The 22,092-nt window shown below is 37.5% G+C and overlaps 1 protein-coding gene across 2 annotated transcripts in view; it reads left to right on the top strand.

Moving 5' to 3' along the window:
* GBE1 (1,4-alpha-glucan branching enzyme 1) overlaps window positions 1–22,092 on the top strand; it is a 167,222-nt gene that overhangs the window by 118,692 nt on the left and 26,438 nt on the right. The window lies entirely within an intron of this gene.

Here is a 22,092-nt window from a genome sequence, read left to right as displayed (position 1 = left end):
TTTTTCTTTCCCAGACTTGTTTCGGGCGATAGAGAGCCAAATAGAATTAAACCCCACACGTAATTCAGTAAGGAATTGTTGTTTTGAGACATGACTGAGCAGGTGACATTTTGTATTAGTAAAGTCTGAATAATAGATCCTTAGGCATACATTCCAATTTGGATTTTAATGTGCGCGGTTGTGGTAATTTGAAATGAGTTCATCTCAGTGGTGTCATTAATTCCCCAAATCAATGTAGTTTAAACTGAGATAATACTTTGTGATGACATTGGAATAAAAAGAAGATGTCTTTATGAGTTCAAGAACTTCCTATTTTCACAAGCCCTATTTATTAGCTTGAAATCTGCTCATTGTCTTAATTTTCTGAGGCCATCAAGCCAATGCTCACTCAGGAATTTACTAGAATAAGAATTTAAACAACATTGTAGTCGAATTTGCACTGATCTTCAAGAGATAATGTATTTTCTATGCAAATTTTCCTATGAAGTGGTAAAATCTGCAGAGTAAAGCACATTATAGCATCCTTTATAATAAAGTCAACCTGCCTTTCTTGGATGTCTTTTGAGATCTTCAGTTTGAAATTTACAACTGTGCAGGCTTCAAAAGTTACTAGAATTTATCACTGCAGGCATAGACTACGTGCTTTGGTTTGAAGTACGTTTCCGTTGTATTATAACCTTGTTGAGGTTTATAAAAAGAAGATCTGAAAGCACTCTAACCCGTTTGGTGTGCTTCCATATGTCAAGAGATTTAATGGAAAAATGCTTTTATATGGTAGCAGTCAGAGAGAGGTAGCTATGTGTTGGTGTTAGAGGGAGGAAACGCGTGCAAGGCAGAGGGCAGACCAGGAGAACGTGGGGGCGAAGGAGGCACGCAGTCAGGGTGGGATTGGAGTGGAGCTGCAGGCTCCATTAACCCAGGACAGTCGCTTTATCTTTCCCACTAAAAAGATGCATTCCTCTACATAATGCAGGGTGAATTATTTCTGTGAGCTCATGGAAATCGATAAAAATACAGTGAAAATGAGGTATTTTAGTGTTACTTCAGAGTTAAGTGTTACGAGGTTAATCTTGTGTATGAATATAGAGCTGATTTTAGTAAGTTGTCAAGAAGGGAGAGGAGGAATTTATGGTGGAATAAATTAGTAAGGGAGTTTAGGAAGAGGGTAGAATTAGTTTTGGCTGAAAAGAGAATTAATGTTTGGGGGGGTGTTCTTTTTCTTGTGAATAGTACATGTACCTTTTGAGTTGGTATGTCTTGCTGAATACAAAAGACTACGTCTTCATTTATTACGTAAAATTGCAGGGCTGGAGGAGTAGCAGGAGAAGTGACTAACATCTCAAGGAGAACCGAGGATTATTCACAAAGCCAAGAGTGCTGGTATGGTCTTTTCATGGCATCTGTTTATGGCCAGAAGCCTAGAACTTTTACTTGGTTGGGATAGTTATTCAGGTGTTTTTGTGAAATTCAGAGCAGATCCTGCAAGCAAGGTATTTCTATTGAATAGCTTCTTAAATAGCATTTTTTAGAGACATTATTTAAAAGCAATCTAGTAATCCACACCTAATTTGAGTCCATCCATTGATTATGAAACAGCTCCTTAAGCTCATATTTTATTTTTTTATTTTTAATTGAGCTAACCATTAACACAAAATACTGCAGGAAAGCTTAGATCATCTTTGTTTGTATTATAAATCAGTTCTTTGTGCAGCCTAAGCTCATAACCTTTATCTTCATAATGAAGAAATGTGCAGCCTTATTTCCAAATATCAATGCAAGAAAGGGAGATCTGAAGGAAAACATTAATCCATTTTAATGTACAATATTGGCAATATGCTTTCCACCATTTATCTTGTACTCCTTAAATTTGTGAAAAGTGCATACTTTGGGATTGTGATGTGTGCTTCTTACTAATTGATATGTATCATGAACTAAAACCACCTTTTAAAAAAAAAATTCTTTTGCTGTAGATTTCTGTTTAGGTGTCTTTTGTGGATGTGTTCTCTCTAGGTCTGGGGGAATGTGCGTATATGACCTTTTAAAAACAAACAAAAAAATTGGTTGAGGCTGAGCTTTTATGCTTATTTCTATTTTTGTGATTGTTTTTTTAGTTTGTAAAGGGTGCTACCATCTTAGAAAGTGAGGAATTGTGCATAATATTGCTTGAAGGGGAAAGTGCAGGAGGCTGAATCTAGATAGACTTCCATAACTCCAATTTTTTCTTTCATCTAAGCTAGCATAGTGAGGGTGCTAGCTCTTTATAAATAACAAAATACTGTGTAAATCTACAGTCTATTTTCAGTAAGTCTTCACTCATGTTACTGTGCTTTTTTCCTCCTTATGTTCTATTTAGCTGTACTTAGGCAGCTTTTATGCAGACCTTTTTGAATATGTGAATAGTTCATTCTTTAAAGCCCTCTATTTTTTCAATATATTTTAAAATCTCATCTAGCTTTTCATTTCTTTCCTAATGATTCACACTTTTTATTTATCGTTTGGAGAAAAAGAAAAGATAACCTAGCAAATACTACTGAAGATATCCTATATGGCAATAGTATATTTGAAATAGTAGGTTACCTTGTTTCTAAATTTTATCGCAATGTGGGCCTTACATATACTCACTCAGACCTTAACACGTGTCATACTTGCAAGTGTTTTGGCGCTACAGCACTGATTTCTGCCGATCAGAGAAATAAAGGATCTAGAACAAAGTAATGGAGGTGCTCTTTGGGGTTATTCTTATTCCTGCCTGGAGATGCTATTCAAAGGAGAAATTGGAAGTTTAGCCCAATCAATCTCTTCAAGTGAAGAGTGTATTTTTGTTTTAAGTTTGATTTTATTGCTGGCTTTGTCACAACAGTTGCTACCATCCTCCCCCTGGCAATTTAATCCTCAGTTTTAGAAGATATGCTATAAACTGTACCATGCCTTTTTATGTCAGATTTACTATGACTACTCAAAGCCCCTAAGTTGATAAGTATGCCAGAATTTTGACATATTAATTTCAGTAAATGTAAAGAAAACTTGTCTTATTTGTGCAGACTTCTCTAGTATGTGAAATTTGTTGTTCTGTTTGGGGTGGGGGGGTGTGTGTGAACAAAAATCAATAATGCTATACATTCATTATGATGCTGGTTGTGACTGGTCTTAGAAGTATAGTAAGCTATTTATTGATATGCTGCCTTCCTACTTATGGGAAAGAAGGGGGTATCTCGATCAAAATAATGAAGCAGGGAGTCTCTTAATTTAAAAGTCTTCATTTTCTGGAGTTTAACTACACATAATTGAAATTTTCAGAAAACCTGTGAAAGTCCCTTTTCCTATTTACTAGTTGCATTTATATTTTTAGGTCAGAAAGACTGTATTTTTAATTTTTAGTTTCCTGTGTGGAAGGCTATTGCTTGGTTTGTACCCTGCACACGAGAATCCAGGTCTAAATCCATTGCTTGGCTCTGAAAATGTAAATACAGGAAGAGACCTGTAGAAATAAATAAAATTTACCTTAAAGGAGCTGTCTACGCATTCTATTCTCTCTAGTAAGTATCTGATTTATGGTGTTTTCTGTTATATGAATATGTTAAAATACTGAGAGAGACCAGGCACTGCAGAACAAGGGACAGTAAACAGTGTGATGTGTGACAGAAGGGTTCTTCCTCAGTGCCTCACTGTAAATACAGGAACACTAGTGCTGGAAGTATTTCTACAATAAATGTATTTTGAGAAAAGCCTGTAGAAAGCAGTAGTGAGTATATTGTGTTTAGAAGTTGTAGCATATCTTTTCTTTTTGTAAGATTTGTTTGTTTGTGTTTTCCATCTCCCATTTTATGAGGGTGATGCAAGCTGTATCTGAGATACCAAGAGGCTGGGCTCAGGGACATGAGAAATTTTTACTGGACTGATGTTACGGGCTCTGTCTCTCTCTTCCTCCCTCCCACTGTTCCGTGCAGTATCAGGCTTTCAAAGGATATGTTGTTTTCTTACAATAAAATGTGCCCATTAAGATCTAAATAACAAAGTAGTGAAATAAGTTACCAGCATAGTGTGGCTGTATAAAGGAATGAAATGGAATAAAAGAGAATGAGTAATGACATTGGCAAATAATTTTTCGCAGATAAAGATGTAATTGTACTTGTTTCAGAGTTATTTTCCTTTTTTTTTAAAGAAGATCTATGCAAAGCTTTTATCACTTCAGCAAGATGAATGAAAAATCATTACTGAGAAATATTTCATATGTCCAATTCAAAATGTCTTTGTACAAGTAATCTCTAACGGTTTCTTGTCTCTGTTTTGTGTTTTGCTTTTTTCACTTTGAATTTCCGTACAGCATTGCTGGAGGGGGGAGAGGAGAAATCATCTTAGTGTTTGTACATATTTGGCTATCCTCAAACAGTTGTAACACAACACACTTTTGACATTGAAGCCGGCTTTCTCTTTTTTTTTTTTCCCTTCCCCTGAAATCAAAGTTAGTTTTTTTCCTTTGACAGAGAATTTTTGTCTTAAAGGTACAAAAAGCATTATGTGCCTCCTAATACGGTTGCAATCCATTTTCCGCTTAGGCCCTAAGCAAGCTGTATCACTTCTTTATACAGTGCAATGACACCATGAAGTATAGTCCTTTGAACACGTACATATTTCAGTGACGTGGAATTCTATTTTGGGAAATAATGTTTTAAAGTAATTAATGAACACAGTATACAAAATAAATTCTAACAATTACATGAAACTTTGGAGTAGGGAAAAAGGAGCACTATGTACTAAAATATTTTAGTAAAAAATTGCTCAAGGAAAAAAATTGGAGGTGGCTGCTTAAATGAGATTGCTTATATTGTTTTTCACAGCTAGTTCAGAAGTATTTGTTTTAAAACCAGAAAAAGAAAATAAAATTTTATTATTTTTTTAAGCAGTTGTAATAGGATCTAGAATTTCTGCTCTGGTTCTCATTCAGTAGTGTCATTTTATTTTGTATCTATTAACTTCGTATCACAAGGACAACCTGAGACGGTTATGTCTTGAAAGGCTCCCAGCTTTGTTATGCCTTCAGCTGGTTCAAGTCTTAGGGCTAATTAAAATGTGTTTTTACTGTAGGATGAATACTGTCATGTTTGCATCTGTGTATGCAGCAAATTGTTGAATTTCAAAATCAGAAGGGATAACTGTGATCTGGAAAGAAAGAGCCGCCGTATAATGAAATGAAGAGAGATTATAGCTCACGGTGAAGCTCTGTTTCTTTGAAACAATGTCATGGGTTCATAGTGCAGACCATCGCCATAATGCCAAATGTCCCCCCCTTCCTCCTTCCCCTGGCTTATATACTCAGCATGACGTTCCTTGGTATGGAGTATCCCTTTGGCCAGTTCGGGTCAGCTGTCCTGGCTGTGTCCCCTCCCAGTTCCCCGTCCCCCCCAGCCCTCTCCCTGGCAGGGCCTGAGAACCTGAGAAGTCCTTGACTCAGTATGAACATCACCCAGCACCAACCAACCCCATCCGTGTGCCATCAGCATTGCTCTCACACCACACCCAAAACACAGCCCTGCTCCGGCTACTGAGAAGAAAATTAACTCCGTCCCAGTCAAAACCAGGACGATAATGTATGGGCTGATGTGTATCTGGAGTTACGTATGTAATGTAGCAATCATCAGGAAGTGTTGGAGTGTTTTAGTGGGTCTGGGATTTCCTAGTTATTTGGACAATTCTATACTAAAACCTGAGTATTGGTAGGTGAAATACAAAACTGGCAGCAGCTCTGCTTGATGATACTCAGAGTACCTCTTAAAATCTCCTAAAAGACATATTATTGGAGGGCAGATGGCCAAAATCTTTCCTCTGGTCTTTGTGTGCAGTAAGAATGGTTACCTGAAGGGAGTGGAATCGTGCCATTTAAGCCAGTGCATCTTGTGGATCTTCTGATGTCTCTTAAAGCTGTTCCTTTGAGGCATGCCCTATTCAGAAATCCAAGGGGAGGGGGATGTGAAAGGGTAACGAAACATGCAGAAAGGACATTTTCTGCTGCAACTGATTTTTCAAAGAATGTGGTAACCTTCAGTTACAGTCTGTTTTGTATGTTTCCCTATTATTTTTTAAAATTTTAACAAACATCTTGTTTTAAGCTTGTTCTCTCAATATTGCAAGATGCATCTGTTTTGGTGTTTTTTTCCTGTCTCCCCACATGCAAACAAAAAATACCACGAAGGCCTCACTGGGCAATTACTCTCTGATCTTACAGATTTTGGAGGCTATTTTATAAATCACTTGCTACTCATAGCAAAGGTGCCATCACTACGGATTCTCTAATTCCGGTCTTTATTTGAGGAGCAGTTTTCTTTCAAAGCTATTGCCTGATGGACTTTATCTAAACCTGCTAAGTGTTTTTTCTTCTTTCCTCTGTTTTCTCTTGCCCTGTATTGTTTTTCTCCTTTCAGCCATGTCTCAGTTGTGTCGACGCTGCTTTAACGTACAGGTGAGTCAAGACTATCTTGTACACCCGTAAATCAAGCCCATCCATTCATCAGGATACTCTTTACCATCTGCCCTAGCCTTCGCATTAACTGCACTTTCCACGTGCACATCCGTACTGACAGCACCGTCCTCCATTACTCAAACAGGGACATGCTTCATGAAGTTACGAAGTCTGCACAGTGCCAAAACCATTCTAATCAGGGGTTTTATTTCATAGTCTAAAAGCATGGCATCAGAAGTTCTTGCTGTCTGATGTAATTAATTGTAGATTAGTATTAGAAAGCAATGCTCTTCAGAGACTGGTTCTTAATTATAGCCTGTCTTTATGCTATGTACTGTTCTGGTGTTGTAAACAGTCATAAAAGTATTTTAAAAATATGCAAGCATTATGTTGCTATTATATTTTAATTTTCCTTTTTTGTTGTTTTTTGTTCATTATACGCTGAGATGTGAATAACGATGGTTAGGGGATGAGGATTGAGATGTTTAAAATCAAATTTTGTAACACTTCCAGCCATATAAAATGTGTATGCATAACGTCCACGTGAAGCAATTGCAAAGCCATGCTGAATTTTAAGAGCTAACGTAGCAAGTGTTCCAAGACTAAGTACTTTGTGGAAGCAGCACATCTCAATGATTTTAAATGAATTCTGATCTTTAACATCATGCAGGTGCAGTCACCCTCCATCCGACAGACACATTAGATCTTTCAAAAAGTTCAGAATATTTCTTTGAAAACTGTGTCAGACTTGGTCCCTGTTCCAGTGAGAGGGAGAGAGAACGCCAGGGCAATTACTGCCTTGAACAGGTCAGAATGAGATCATCGGAAGGTTTTGCTTATTAATACGTACCTTTTGTGCACCTTCATTAGTAGGTCTCATTTACGGACAGGCAAGGCATTTCAGTTTGCATCGTACTGTTTCTGTTCTGTGACTGAACAGCTGACCTGACTGATAGTCTTAAATAGTTCAGTCAATCATTAGGCAGATGTGACTCTTCTTAAAACCTGGCCCTTTTGTGGCATGGCAAAGTACCAGAGGCCCTGACTATTGATCTCTAACAGTTCTTTCTCAAAAAACAAATGTGTAAGCTTCAACATTCATTTCAACATAGGAAAAAAACCAAATAAAAAACCAAACCAAAAACCAAAAACAACCCAACCCAACAGTATAGCTAACCTTGCCTTAGGTGTCCTGGTTATGATTGACTGTAATGAGCAGAGATCTTGCAACAGATTATGCTGTCACTATACTGGCACTTTGGAACTATGCTAAGACTAATAAACATCACTTAGAAAAATTGATTTCAAGTGTCCTGGTAGAGTCTTAAATAAACCAGGCACCTTCTTTCATTTTTTTAATATTCTTACATAAGAAAAAAAAACCCCACAAAAAAAACCCACAACCCAACAAATCTCAAAAAAAACCCCACCCAACAAATCCAACAAAAACTATCAACAAACTAACGAAAACAATTAACAAGTTGGGGGAAAGAAGACTGAAACAATGAATAGGTGAAGTAGGTAAATTGATGGGGGATGTTGTTTGGATATACACAATAATTATGTTTATACCAACATAAATATTTGTGAACCACTGAGGATACTGCTTTTGAAACATACTCTGCAAAGCCGCAGTTTTGTTCTTTGGAATATCGATACATTTCAAAGCTAGTTTTCTTTCCAAATTAAGATGAAAAGGCAAGGTTTTGTGAGATGAGAGATCAGGAAATTATTTCCACTTGATAGAGTTTGAACTGTTCATAGAACTGTTTTCATCTATTTACTAGTAAGCAGCAGGAAAATGAATCGAAATGTACATGTACTGTTTAATTTGGCATCGTGCAAATGAGAATTTGAAATTCTTGAGGCTTCTCCTTTCCTCCTCAGGTTGTTCAAAATATGCTTGGCACAAGGAGGTTTTGGCAGGCTTGTGCTTTCCTAGCGTAAGTAGTTAGTTTTGACTCCAGTTAGTATCATTCTTCTTTAACCACTTCAGTCTGTTGTCTGATTAACAAGAATCTGTCTGCACTACTGTTAGATGGGGTTTTTTTTCCAACAGCAATGTGTTTTCACTTGAGTGACTAAATAAAAATTCCTTCTGAAACTTCAGCAAATCGTACGGAAGCACTGTGTTGGTGTGAGTGGAAATGCCGAAAAAAGTAGCACATCGTACTGTGACGTGTTCTGATTTGGGGTTGGTGTTTTGCTTTGCCTTTAAATGGAGTTAGAAAACATTGAACTGACATGTGCTGGCTAGCAACCAGACACAGATCTCATCACTCTTTGCAAAGATACTACCTTATGCGGGGTTACTCTGCTGTTTGGTGCTGGAAGTGAGACTAGGGGTTGTAAATGAGAGCAACATCACTCTTGGTGACATGTTGCAGTTTTGTGGGTCAACAGTTGTGCTTGGAGAACTGGCCGCAGTTTCTGCTGGTTGCCGCAGGCAGCCCAAGTGAGCCAGCCTGGACTTCTGGGGGGGTTGCTTATCTCCTCACAAGGTAGCATGGAGCAGCTGATAAGCAATATCGTAAAGCTGTAGGAGGCAGTGGCTGCTGGCTCGGACCTTCAACTGGATTTTTGCCTCCCAGTCCCTGTGAGTGGCAGGGTAGTCCAACCTCGACTAGCCCTGAGCTCAGTAAGGGCCTCTGCCACTCCTCATGCAGCATCTCGGCTTTTTTATAAAATAATGGCTTTCCAGTTTCTGCTGGGTCTGATTAACTTGTTGCTTTCTCCTTTCTTCAAACTCTGCTGTTGGGTTGACTAAATCCAGTCATGCTACCTATCAACTGGTAAACTGAAGCGTACATACCTGGAGTATATTTTGGACCCATTTACCTCTTGCAGCTCATGCGGCCTATGCTGTCTGAAAATGGTTGAGTATGAGCCGTTCAGAGCAGCAGTATGAGGCATGTATGTGATTTTACTTGTTGCCCACACTCAGAGTCCTTTGTCTACACCAGGGGTCCTCAAACTACGGCCCACGGGCTGAATACAGCCCCCCAGGGTCCTCAATCCGGCCCCCGGTATTTACAGACCCCGCTGGGGGTTGCGGGGGGAAACCAAGCAGCCGCAGATGACTCCCTGCCACTTCATCCGCGCGCCGTCCCCTGTTTAAAAAGCTTGAGGACCCCTGGTCTACACATACAGCTCTCCTAATGAATCTTCTTTTCTCATGTATCACTTTAATAACTGTACAGGAAAGCACGTTGGTTGACCAACATATACTGTCTCAGGACTGTGTTACTATTAGCAAAATAGAGGATTCTCAAAGTGTGGGTCTTGTATTTATATTTTCTCCAGCATGTTTGAATTTTACAGATTGCTAATATTTCATTCATCCCACAGCAGTAGTCCTGAAGCAAAGGGGATAGTTGGCCAGTCTTTTTCAGTGTCAATAGTTGGCTTTATTTTCATCTGCTGTGTACTGAAAAAAAAAAAAAAGGGGGGACCAAAAAAATGGCAACAACCCTCCCCCCAACACACAAACAAACCAACAAAAAAGCTAAAACCAAACCAACCTGATCTAACCTTAAATCCTCAGTGCATGATTATTTAGCATCAGCCTTGTAGATTCCTTTGCTGCAAGGTAGAAGTACAATAAAAATTTAAATGTTTTCCTCCTAAGCAGTAGAACTGAAGAAACAGTAGAAGGAAAATACACCGTGCTGAATGGTAAGAATGCTGGATTTTGCCAGGGCTATGTTTTTTTTTCATCAGCTCACTGAGGCAAGTCTGTTTACTGAAACAAATTATTTTGAGAGAATGCTGTAAAAGAAACCTGACTTTGAAACATTTACAACTCTTCTCATTTTGGAGGGTTTTTCACATTCTGAAATGTTGTTAGTATGCAATTCTGGGTCATAACATTAGCCTTTCTTCTTAGCAGTGTGTTTGGATTTACTAGCCAAGTACTACATGCATTACATTGGAGATGTGATGTCAAATTCTTAATATTTAAAACACTCAAATGAAAGCTTTGAAAATAGGTCTGTATCTTGCTGATCTGTATTTTCTAAACAGTAAATAATTGAAAGATGCGATTATGTTCAAAAACTTTTGACGTATGTTGCCATAATGTTTAAATGCTGAGTTAGGAACCTGCAAGGATTTTAATGTAAAAAGTTTCTTACCAGATGTGATGCATGGCTTGTTTTGGAATCGTTTTACTGTTTTTTCACACTTCAGTGTGCTGAAATTCTCTGCTAACATGAAGATTTTCTGCATAAATATTACAACTTTGTGTCAGATTTTGTACTCCTTTTATTTCTATAAATTGTTTTGAGATTAGGATACTGACTTTTACTTTCCGTGCTGGTTTCTCTGTTGGTTTTTGGGAAGTTTGTTTTTTTGCGGTGTTTTTTGGTTGGTTGGTTGGGGTTTTTTTGTCCAAGGACTCAGAGAAGGCCTTTGAAGTTTACAACATATCTTAGAGGCTAAACTATGTCCAAACGTAATTATAGAGGGGTTGCATTCACTCACAGCAGATCAGTTAATTTTACATTCATCAGAACTGAGCTGGACTGTAAAACCTGGGCTATTTAAGGACAGAACGTTTGTGTGCCAGTCAGCATGCCATGCCGAGATGTGCTGGCATCTATCACAAGTACATCAGATTCCTTTCTTGCTGTTTCTTCAGGAGCTCTGCACAACTTCCTAATTTATTCCATATCTCAGAGCAGTGTAGTGCTAGGACATGTCGTATGATACATTTCTGAAGGACCTGCTAAGGACCACACTCACAAACCGGCTTCTCTGACTCCAGGGTAAATTTATAAGTGAAGCAGATCTGTGTAGTAATAGGTATCAATGAGATGCAATCCCAAAATGTGAAAAGTCCCTCAAGTGAGGTCTGTCGCGATGCTGGTACCTTGGGTTTGAAGTGCAAAACATGTTTTCAACCTGGCTACCCTTGTATAAATCTAGAAAATATACATTTGAAAACAACAGTGGTAATCAGCCAGTATGAACTATTATCTCATATATCTTGCACTGACAGGTCGAGGGGTGAGTAGGCAGGCAGCACATCCAAAATGCTGAAAAACGCATGGATAGCATGGTCGCTGTGGCAGTGGAGTCTTTTATGGGGAGAATGTCACAAATGAAACATACCGGAATAGGACTAGCTGACGTGCAGTACACTTAGCTCTGAGGCTGTTTTTCTGCTTGATTTTACCATTTTTCTGGTTTTTTTCCAAATAATTTTTAAGCAAACATCCTTGCATACCTAAGGTATGGCTCGAGTTAGATATTGGTTGCACCTAAGAATTCAGATGTTGTGTAGAAGTGTTTAGAAACAGACTATTTGATTATATTTTTAATATAAGTTTTAATTATACATATTTATTATGTATACATACATTTGTATATATGTAAGCTCACAGTGGTGAGACGTTACAGTAATAGGTTGTTTTGAAACAGTGCACAGTCCTGCAGAATACTCCTTGCAGCTTGCAAATTCACAAATGACTTCTGTAACATTCAGAATAAAAATATAACTGTTTCCTTAGATACATTGAAGCATATCTGGTTTGTGAACTTAGAAATACTTCGGATTTTCTTTTTTCTTTGTTTTGTTTTTACATCAAAGGAGTCTAACATCGGCAGCCACAGTCTTGAGAACTGAGCACGTCAGAGGTAAGTCTCTGGACTCTTAACTGTGCCACAGTGCCCAGGTACTACTTACTTCAGCTGCTGTACTGGCTGTTTGGGGTTCTCTGTCTCTTGCAGGAAAGGGTGTTGTAGCTAGCAGTACGATGCTGTGCCTTCTCAGAGACTTCTACAATAACCACATCGCATTTTGAAAATATCTTGGAGTGCCCAAGCCCACTGAAAACAATGGCATATGGAAAATGTATAAAATTGTGAAGGTCTTGAAGATGATTTTTAAAACAAATGGTTTTTAGGAAATTTATAAATACATTCTCGGCATGATAGGGATGAGCTAGCCTCAGGTTGAGGGCAGGAGGAAGCTTTACATGAGCTTATCACTTACGAGTGGTACTGATTCTAGGAGGAATCTGGAACATACTTGTTGGAGAACAATAGGTCAGAAAAGGTTCAGAGCTGGATCCAGAAGTATTCTCTCATGGCTGATTTGAACTGTTTCAGGAAGGCAAGACTTTGGTGTTTTGGGGTTTTTTTCTTCTTTGGCATAAGGATGACAAGCCTGATTTGTGGACAGCGGAACGAGTTCCCAGTCAGTGCCTTATCTACCTTTTTGTTTCCTTGTTACATCAATTCTGTGTATGAACTGTATTTTATGTAGATGCAAATATTTGTTGTACGTGTAATAATGTATATAAAATAAAGGAGACAGTTTCCCAGAATACATGTTATAAGAGTTGCAGGTGGACTCTGTGGACATTTGAATAGTGTCTGAAGACAAGAGAGCTTATGTTCTCTGTGCATCATTTTTACCTTTTTTGAGGATTGCGTGAGTAGGCTGTCTGCAGTCAGGCTAGTAGGGGTAAGGTGGGTATCTGTGCATGTGCAAAAAAATTAATCGTACAATGTTAACTACTAAGTTATCTTTTTGGATATGACTTATGCAAGCATACTTTGCTACTTCTTTGTCTTTCCCCCACCCCAGATAAGACTGTTGAATTTAAACACTGTCATCCTAGTGTTCTACTTTGTCTTTCACTACTGCCCACTTCTCCATCCTTATGTCTCTTTTCCTTCAAAGGACTTCTCCACAGCCTGCATGGCTTCTCACAATCCATCTTCTTTGTTGACTTTTTATGCTAGACTGTACTGTGTACTACTTTTTTCTTTTTTTTTTTTTTCTCCTTATTTTTCTTTTTACTTGTTTTGTTTTATTTCCAGGAGCATTTTGCTCCTTCTCTCACAAAACGACCTTTTTTTCCCTGTCACCACCTTACCAAATGGTAAGTTGCCAGTTCTATGGAACAAGACTCATGTATTTTCCTTTCTGTTTATTTGCTTGAAATAGTTGTCTAGAACTGGGTGAAGGGATACTGCTGTGTTAATATTTGTTTGTGAAAGTATAAAGCTTTCTTTTCTTTGGAAGTGTTATAACATTTTGGAAGTTGAAGGTGTCTCTGTTGGTATATGTGACTGTCACTTTGTTAATATTTATATATTGAAGAGCCCTGACATCTGTCACTTTAAAAAGTTTCCTGTTTTGAATAAATGAGAAATTTAACAACTCCTTTTATATTCAGCTGGCATGAGAAGATTGCAAGAACATCTGACATACTACAGTCTTGCAAAAAGTTGTCTTCCCAGACATCTTTGCTGTTTGCCATCTATTGTAGTCCTCCCTGTAGTGCCATTAAGTTTCTGCTGAAAGCTCAGCCTCCAAAGGCAACCTGGTAGCTTTTTGTTGGTTTTTTGTTCTTTGGTTTTTGTTTTTTTTTTAATTTATGAGCTGCTTTTTTAATTAGTCCAAATGTTAATTTCAAATTTTCTTATTTTGTGCTGTTAACAAATGCATAATTATTTATTTTTAACTGGATTTCTTATAGCAATAACAGTATATTACTGAACTTTCTTTTTTGATTTGCATCATATGAAAAGCTTGAACTTTACTATTATCAAATACTATTCAAATGATCTCTTCAGTTCACGTTTTGTTTCTTTTTAGCAACATAATCCTTTAGTCTTTCAAAACTAGAGGATGAAATTCTGGACTTTCTGACACCAGTAAGATGACCGCTCTTTCTTGAATATATTATGGCAAAATGTTTGCCATCTTTGTGTGACCTTTTGCTGTTCCAGTCTGGTCCTTGATTTGGTTTTTAACCCGTCAGTTGTGGTACCAGTCAATACACACACCGAAAGATCTAGCTGGAACTTCTCTGACCACATCTTCTGTTCAGGAAATTTCTTGTCATAGGTTTTGTGGGTTTGAGGTGGGTGTTTTTGTTGGTTTGTTTTGTTGGGGTTTTTTTAACCTTTGAAATGTTTTGTAGAACATTTCTGTTTCTAAATATTTTAGTGAGCTCTTCCAAGTGGTTAACTAAATAATGTATAGTGTGCATGTATGTTACACATAGAGCATAGTGGCAATGTCGCAGTGTCTGAGTCAGTCCCTCATTTTTACTAAGGCTGTAGAAACTCTTTAGCTCTGCTCACTAAATAATTCAAGGGAAAACATTCATCCGCCCCTAGGAACTGGATACTCTTACCAATGACACTACTAATATTTCATTGAATACTCTTTTGATGGAGCACTGCATATAAGTAAATGAAAGAATTATTTATTCCAGAGAATGGGTTTGTGGTTTTTTTTTTTTTTCTGCGTAAATATAGTTCTACTAAATACAAACATGCTGGCATAACAATCATACACTGTCCTTCTGTTGAAAGGTAAAGTAAATCATAGCAAGCAATGCCATAGTCTGTCCACTGTGTCTGCTCCTGGGTACTCCTCCATGTAAGCAAGCTCCTCAGCCATCCAGCCTTTCCTAATACAGGTATAGAGTTGGTGCTTCGGAGCAGAATTGCTTGTTTTCCTGTTACTTGGGGTTTTGTGTACTTGATCTGACAAAAGGGAGGTGTACGCTTGAAATATCAGGATCAAAGAATGCTCTTTGGTATGGTGAGAACTCTTGTTGGAACAGTTGGAAAATTACCTCCTTTAGGAACTTGGAACTGTTTTATCAACATTATAATATTGTACAGTATGGTAGTTCCTACTTTTTAACATCAGTAGGAAATGATTGAAAACAGGCCAGCCTTGATAGGCAGGGGGAACAGGAGAGAAGCAAGTAATTTGTTAGTGTACCACAATCCTGAAGATATATTTCATTTGAAATATTTTTTAAGAGGCGGGTGAACTGTGCTTAGATGTTGTCAAAATCTCACCTGACATGTAAGACAGCAAGAGCTTTGGGTAACCAAGCTAGCTCCTCTTGGGCTATGGCATACGAGGGTCCATCAGCTGGCTTAGAGCTATTTAAAAGAAGATTGTTGAAGATGGGAACTATGAGGGAATTAATCTATCTGAGATTAAGTAAAACATATTTCAGAGAAGTTTGAGATGGGAGTTGATTTCTTCGGTTTCTCTTTTACTTTACAACAGTATTTTCCTCTTGAGCTCAGTTTTCAGTAAATTGATTACATATTGGTTCAGTAAATTAATTACTGAATTCAAATTTCAGTAAACTGAAAAATTGCTTTTTCCAGTTTAAAATGAAGATGTAGGGGAGAGAAGAACGTACCATAACTGGCTGGGAGAAATGTCTTCTAATAGAATTTCTGTTCCTTCCTTATTTGCTAAATAGGATGTGTTAGGAACAGATTGTAATCAATATGATTCAAAGAGAGTATTTTAGAAATACCACTAAACTTTGAAAGTGCTTTGGTCAGCTAAATATTTTATAGTATAAAAAAAAAGCTAGTTAAATCTTGCAGGTTGCAATATGTGTAAAAAAAACCCCAGATTGTCTCGTAGAGAGGAACGACTTCATGACATCTACTCACAAGTAAAGATTAACTATTTATCTGGCTTGACAACCTGTGTAAAAAGCAATAGCGTGATGTAATTTGAGAAGGCTGGTATATTAAAATAAGAAAATCAGAGTACTGGATCTTTAACAGTAGTATAAATTTAGTACAGTATCTTGTAAGAACACAGGCTCAGAACGATTTGTCAGCTTCTATTAAAAAAAATAGTAAATTATGAAGTCTCTTGAATTTAAACAGTCTCTGATAGCAAAATATTTGCTTTCCTGGATGATTTGTTTGTATTAACCTGTGCCTGTTTGCCTTAATGACTGAGGGAATAATAAGGCTGATCTGTTTACTTTGACAAAAGGCATTTATTATAAGTGATGTGTACTACAAAGGTATCTCTTTCAGAGGAGAAAAGGTCAGTAACCAGAAATGCCCTTTTTATAAAAGTTTAAAAAGTAATGAAACACTTAGATTAATATAGCTTCTAAAGTTAACATTTTCCTGCTGAGCTATGTTGTACGACTTTCTGTTGCCAAAAGCTTTGTCATGAATGTGTTTATATACGCACAGTTTACATGGGTTCGTAATTTTTTTTATGCTGTTCTTTAATCGTTATGATTTGAAAAGCTACATTTTCATTTCTTAGAAAGTAAGAATAGAAACTAATTTTAGACAGTTAAGTCAAGGGAGGAGGGTCATCTGCAGAGTCTCCAGGATTGTAACAAGCAAGCCTCCTACACCCTACCTGTGGTCCCAAATTCTTTGAATCCATAAGCGGTTTATCTGTGACAGTTTTAAGTTTTCAATATAAAAGTCTCGAAAGAAGAGATGAAGAATATATTGTCCCAATGAAGGTTTTGCCAGAGCTGATATTCCCCAACACACAGATCTTCTTTTATGAAACGATCTTACACAGAAAGTTTCACAGCTACATAGAGTTATCAAAAAGCTGGTTCATATATCTAAGGATAACATTCTGAAAATTTATTTCAGGTTATGTTGAAGGATTTTTTTTATAATGTGATTTGCCTTTGGTTGGGTGGTTTTCTTGATGTGTGTTTTTGTTTGTTTGGGGCTTTTTTTGTTTGTTTTTTAATTCAGAGCTTCAACAAGTAATCATAGAATTTGTAAGAAATTGCCGTTAGTATTGCGGTTTGATCCTTATGATGTTGCAGAGGACTACCATCATTTTCTTCACAATTTCTCAGGGCAGAGGGAGGCTTAAAACCTCAGTAGGAGAATGTTCATTATTTAAAGGCTTGGATATTAAAATGATAGGCAGGAAATTTAAAAGTGCTACCTACCTATGCTGACTGTGTGAAAATGTAGTACAGGCTTCCATGTTAGCTGAATGTGTGAAGTATCGTCTGTAAGGGGAGAGGGGGAAAGGTAACAGTCGTGATTGAGATTGCTGTGGTAACAGTTGAGATAGAAAAGTACTAAAGAAGAAAAGGGAGGCTGTAAAAGTAATTATAATAGAAGCCTTCTTGCAGTGCTATGTAAATAAAATCAATGTTATTCTGGTGGGAGGACTAGAAACTACATTTCTAGATCAACTGAGAGATTTTTTTTCTTGGAGCAACAAGTCAGACATCCCAGGAAATTCCTCCAGATTTCATTCTGTAGTTGGCCTGGTTCTTCTTGTCAGCTCCTGTGGGTAGAGTACTGTATCCCTGGTGTGAGCTAGGGTACCGTTGTAAGGACTCTTTACTTTCCATGTCTCTGATACATTAGGGACATGCCTGTGTTTTTTCATGACTGTATCGCAGCAGAAGAGATGCATTCTTTGATCATTTAATACAGGCAAGGTTGTGTCCACTCCCTACTCCTGTGGGAGATATGGAAGATCCGAGTTTCAAAACAAATACGGTATTTATCCTGATTTTTGTCTTACCATAGATTGGAAGGAAACAATATCTGGTATTTTCAGAAAACGGGAGAAAAATACTTTTCTCACAAACCTGGATTTACCAGTACCTCTCTTCCCACCATTACCTCGTGCATGAGATTTCCTCTAGCCTGTGTTTGATGCAGGAATTATGACATAATTGTTAACTTGAATTGATTTGGTTAGTCTTTACTGGGCCAATATGTTACTGAATAACAGTGCTAGAGAGGTTAAAAAAATACGGAGGTCTCCAAGTCATCTAACCCAAGTCTTTCAGGAGTAGTCCATTTTGAATTTCACTTTATTGCATTGTTACATGGATGGCAAGATTAAATTAATGTTTGTAATGAAGCTCATTCTCTCATAATTCGAAAGCAGTATGGAGATTTTTATTTGGATTTGGTAGTATGAATAGTAAGAACTAGTTTTGGTACAAACATGAGTAAATAAAATTATCAGAATTGTGTAATACCCAGAATGTTCATGACTTGGGAAAATCAGGATTAATTGTTTGAAATATTTATTTTTTGAAATAATGATAAATGCCCAAATGCTGTCTACATCTGATTTACATTGATTCTGTGTATAATCTGCAGAATGTTTTATTGTCATCATTGTTCACAAAGGTAGTGAAGTTAAAACGGTTGCAACTCCTGGAGAAGTTGATTATCTGGCTTGCATAAATTGCTGTAATTCCACTATGATAGAAATACTTTAAGGTGCAACTTGGGTTGAAATTCTGTCCCAAAGTGTCTAGGCTCCAGCTTATCAGCTTTAAATAGGATCTTTTTACAGTATTTTAGATCATTTAAAAACTTGTTCAGCCTTATACACCTAATTAAACTTCTCACCTTTGATGTATCAAATTAACTACTTGCTTTAACTGCTTTTAAAGTATTTAATGTCATGCTTAATTCAAAATACAAACAAACCAAAATAACAGGCCTCTCTTGACACTGCCTGCTGCATCTTTTAAATATGCCTTCAGTTCTGCTTAGCCTGACTTTTTGAGAGAGAATTGCTAGCAAAGATGCCTGAAGAAGAGAGATCAAGAAAACTTTAATGACCTGTGGCGCACAGCTTCAAAGCAGTCATCAACATAACTACTTTGTGGCGTAAATGCATTTCTAACTTGTTCTAATAAACAAGTGTGGTGTACATTTTCATTATAGTACTAGGTATTTGTTGAAATTGTGATCTTGTAGGCTCGTACATAGTGAAGTTGTTTAATATACGCAATAAGTAGGAAATGGCAAACTTGAATTAATTCCTAGATAAAGTTAGTATGCGTTGCACTTCAATGATCTTTTTGTTGTTGTTGTTTTCTTTTGGTTTTTTAATCAAAATTTGAGTTAATTTCAGCTTTGTTCTCTGCCTCACCCACATTCATTCCTTTGTCTTGATTTGTGTCATTTATAGCAGCTGGCTTCTTGTCAATCTGTAGTTTGGACCTTTACATCAAACAGAAAATTAATTACAGGAAGAGAAATCTGAGTAATACTTCTGTGCTTAGAGGCTTTCACAGTCGTCAAGAACTGAATGTTGCTGATTCTTTTAAAAAATGGAGTAGAATATGGGGAAGGGGACAGTGCATGCTTCGCAGGTACCATTAGTTACCTTTAGAAGTAAGTGTTGGTCAGTTATCTGGACCTTCCCTTTCCTAGACCGTCCCCTCATTCATTATAAATTAGGGGAAAATAGCAATTTAAAAAAGAATAGTATCAGATATGTATTTTTTATTGAAGGATGAGTAGCCTTAATGCATCTCCAGTGCAGAAGCACTCTTGGGAGGTTATTGGAAGGCCTGCTTGCATCTTAGGAGTTACTTTTCCCTGTACCATATATTAAAAACATAACCAAAAAGCCTACTTGAATTCATTCTGCTCTAATTTATGAACTTCTATTTTTCTTTCTATAAAAAGAAATCAAGAAACATGTACAAAAAGCTCACAAGTACATTGTCCAGAAGGTGCCCATGGAAACAGATGTTTCAAGTGCGAGCACTTTTAAATGTTCAACATGTTTTTCTGACATCAGCAAGTAATTTAATCTTCTATCAAGTTGCTGCATTGTGTTAAATCTCTTTTTTTTGTCTTCGTGGCCATTAGTAATGGTTAGGAAATTAATACTGGTTTTCTGCATTTTGCTGCACTTATATTGTTCTTTAAAAAAAAACAAAACCACAGCATTCCAACAGCACTATAGTTACTGTGGTGGGGAAATAGGCAAAGTGAGTGGAGGCGGGCGCGTCGGTGTATGGTATAAACATGGAGATGTGCTCTGCTTACAGTGAAATATGCTATTGAAATGATGGGCTAGTTTAGTTTATTCACTCTCTTCTATTTCTTATTTCCTCCATTTTTATGTTTTTCTTGAACAAATAGGTACAATTTCCTTGGCTATCTTTTCAAGATACATATAATCTCTGACTTTCTGGTGGTTTTTTTTCTATCTTTAACTGAGCTACCTGGTGTAGTCTATCAATAGCGCGCAGATCATGAAAGAAGGTAATACCTTGCCCGGCTCTTAAGAGAATATTGAATTTGGTTAGGTACAGTGTCTGTTTTGTAGCAATATCTTTCCTCGTTTCCCATACCACATTGTTAGCGCAGTTTAAGAGCTCAGTCCAGCATTATTCCAAGGTCATTTTCAAAGTCCTGCTGTGATTCTGATTCTTTTATATTTGTCTCTGCTTTCGAGCTGAATATGAAATCTAGAGGTTTAGCTTCTGAATGGGAAATTTAATTTACAACTTGTCAGTTCGTTTACAAAACAGATACTGCTGTGAAGGATTCTCCTAAGTATATATGCAGCCTTTCTCCTTTGTTCTCTGTTCATTGTTCCTGTGAAGCATGGAAATACATAAAAATCACTTGGAAAATCTAAATTCATAGCGGTCACTGCTGACCGTATCCTCCAGGCCTTGCAGGCAGCGCAGGCTGTGCGAGACAGCGATGGAGGCTGCACACACGGGTACCCATCCAGGACACGTTCGTCTTCTCTCAGCCTCCCTGCCCCTCGTCTGCCCACAGAACTCCAGTTTATTGACAAAACTTGAGGAACTGCTTGTAGAAGTGTTTGAGTCTTTTTTTTTTTTTTTTTTTTTTTTAAAAAAAAAAAAAGTAGAAGCCCTCTTAAATTTGATCATATTGCTTTCCATACCTATTTCCAGGTGGACCATTTGTTGCCTCAGTTTTATGGTGAGTAGGTGATATCCGTAATCTCGGCAATGTTTGTGAGGAATCGGCTATCATAGGCTTTGAAATGTGTGTTTAACTTTCAAGGTACTTTAGACATCTTAATCCTGTGTAACATGAATAGCCCAAAATGCCTGAGAGCTTGCTAGGCAGCAGGTTATAGCACAAGTTAGAGCCATTAAGTCCATTTGGATTTGTCTCAAACTGTAATAATGACAGTATATAAAATAAGAAAACCTTGGATACATGAATAATTCAAAATAGTGAGTCCCAAATGAGGTGTTGCTGGGAATCTTTACCCTTGACAGCTGAGGTTTGCTTCAGAGATTCTACAGAAGAGAAGCTAAGCTTTTTCTTGATTAAATTACAACTTTTTTCCCGTCTCTTTTAATGAAGCGTGATCTAAGTCTGAATAAACCTATTCCTTGTCTTAAAGTGAAGTCTATTCAGTAGTTGTGTGGGCTAGAAATCAGGACCGGCAAACTTGTGAAGCATTACTGCTGTAGGAAATGCAACGGTGTTTACACACGCTCAAAGGGACCTGAACTGGTGGGCACGCAGAGGAGCTCAGTGTCCAAGCGAGATTCACCCCAGCCTGAAAGGTGTCTCTGGTGCTTGTGACACTGAGTGTTGCGTTTGGAAAAGGAGCTGCCCTTGCCAGGTTGCTGAATTGATGCACCCTGTTAGATCCCTGCGTCGTCCCGCCCCTTAAGTCACTTGTTTTGGATATGAAATCCTGAATGTGTCCTCGTTAAGCATTGTGCTTTGCTCTCTATAACTTATCCTGCTACCTGAAAAAAAGAGGTCTTTTTGAGTTTTTCTAGGGTGTGAGGAACCACAGTTCAAGTCATCTTTTTAGCAGTTATTTTTATACCACTGGAAACAATGGCAACAGTATTTATAGCCAGGATAAAAAGTAAAAAGAAAGTTGTTACAGTGCTTCCAACTGGTCTTCTGATTGTTTGAAGTTTAATTGATACAATGGGAGGTTTCTGTCTCTGTGGTTATGTCAATGGTAGCGCTGCTTTCTGCTAAGTGCTTAAAACAATGGATTTCTACTGTTAAAGTGACGTTTTTAAGTTTCATGGTGACTCTAAAATTTGTATCATGGTTGACTGAATTTCTGT

Source organism: Falco rusticolus, chromosome 2 (assembly GCF_015220075.1).
Source record: "Falco rusticolus isolate bFalRus1 chromosome 2, bFalRus1.pri, whole genome shotgun sequence".
Classification (NCBI taxonomy): domain Eukaryota; kingdom Metazoa; phylum Chordata; class Aves; order Falconiformes; family Falconidae; genus Falco; species Falco rusticolus.
This window is presented reverse-complemented; position numbering and strand designations above follow the sequence as displayed.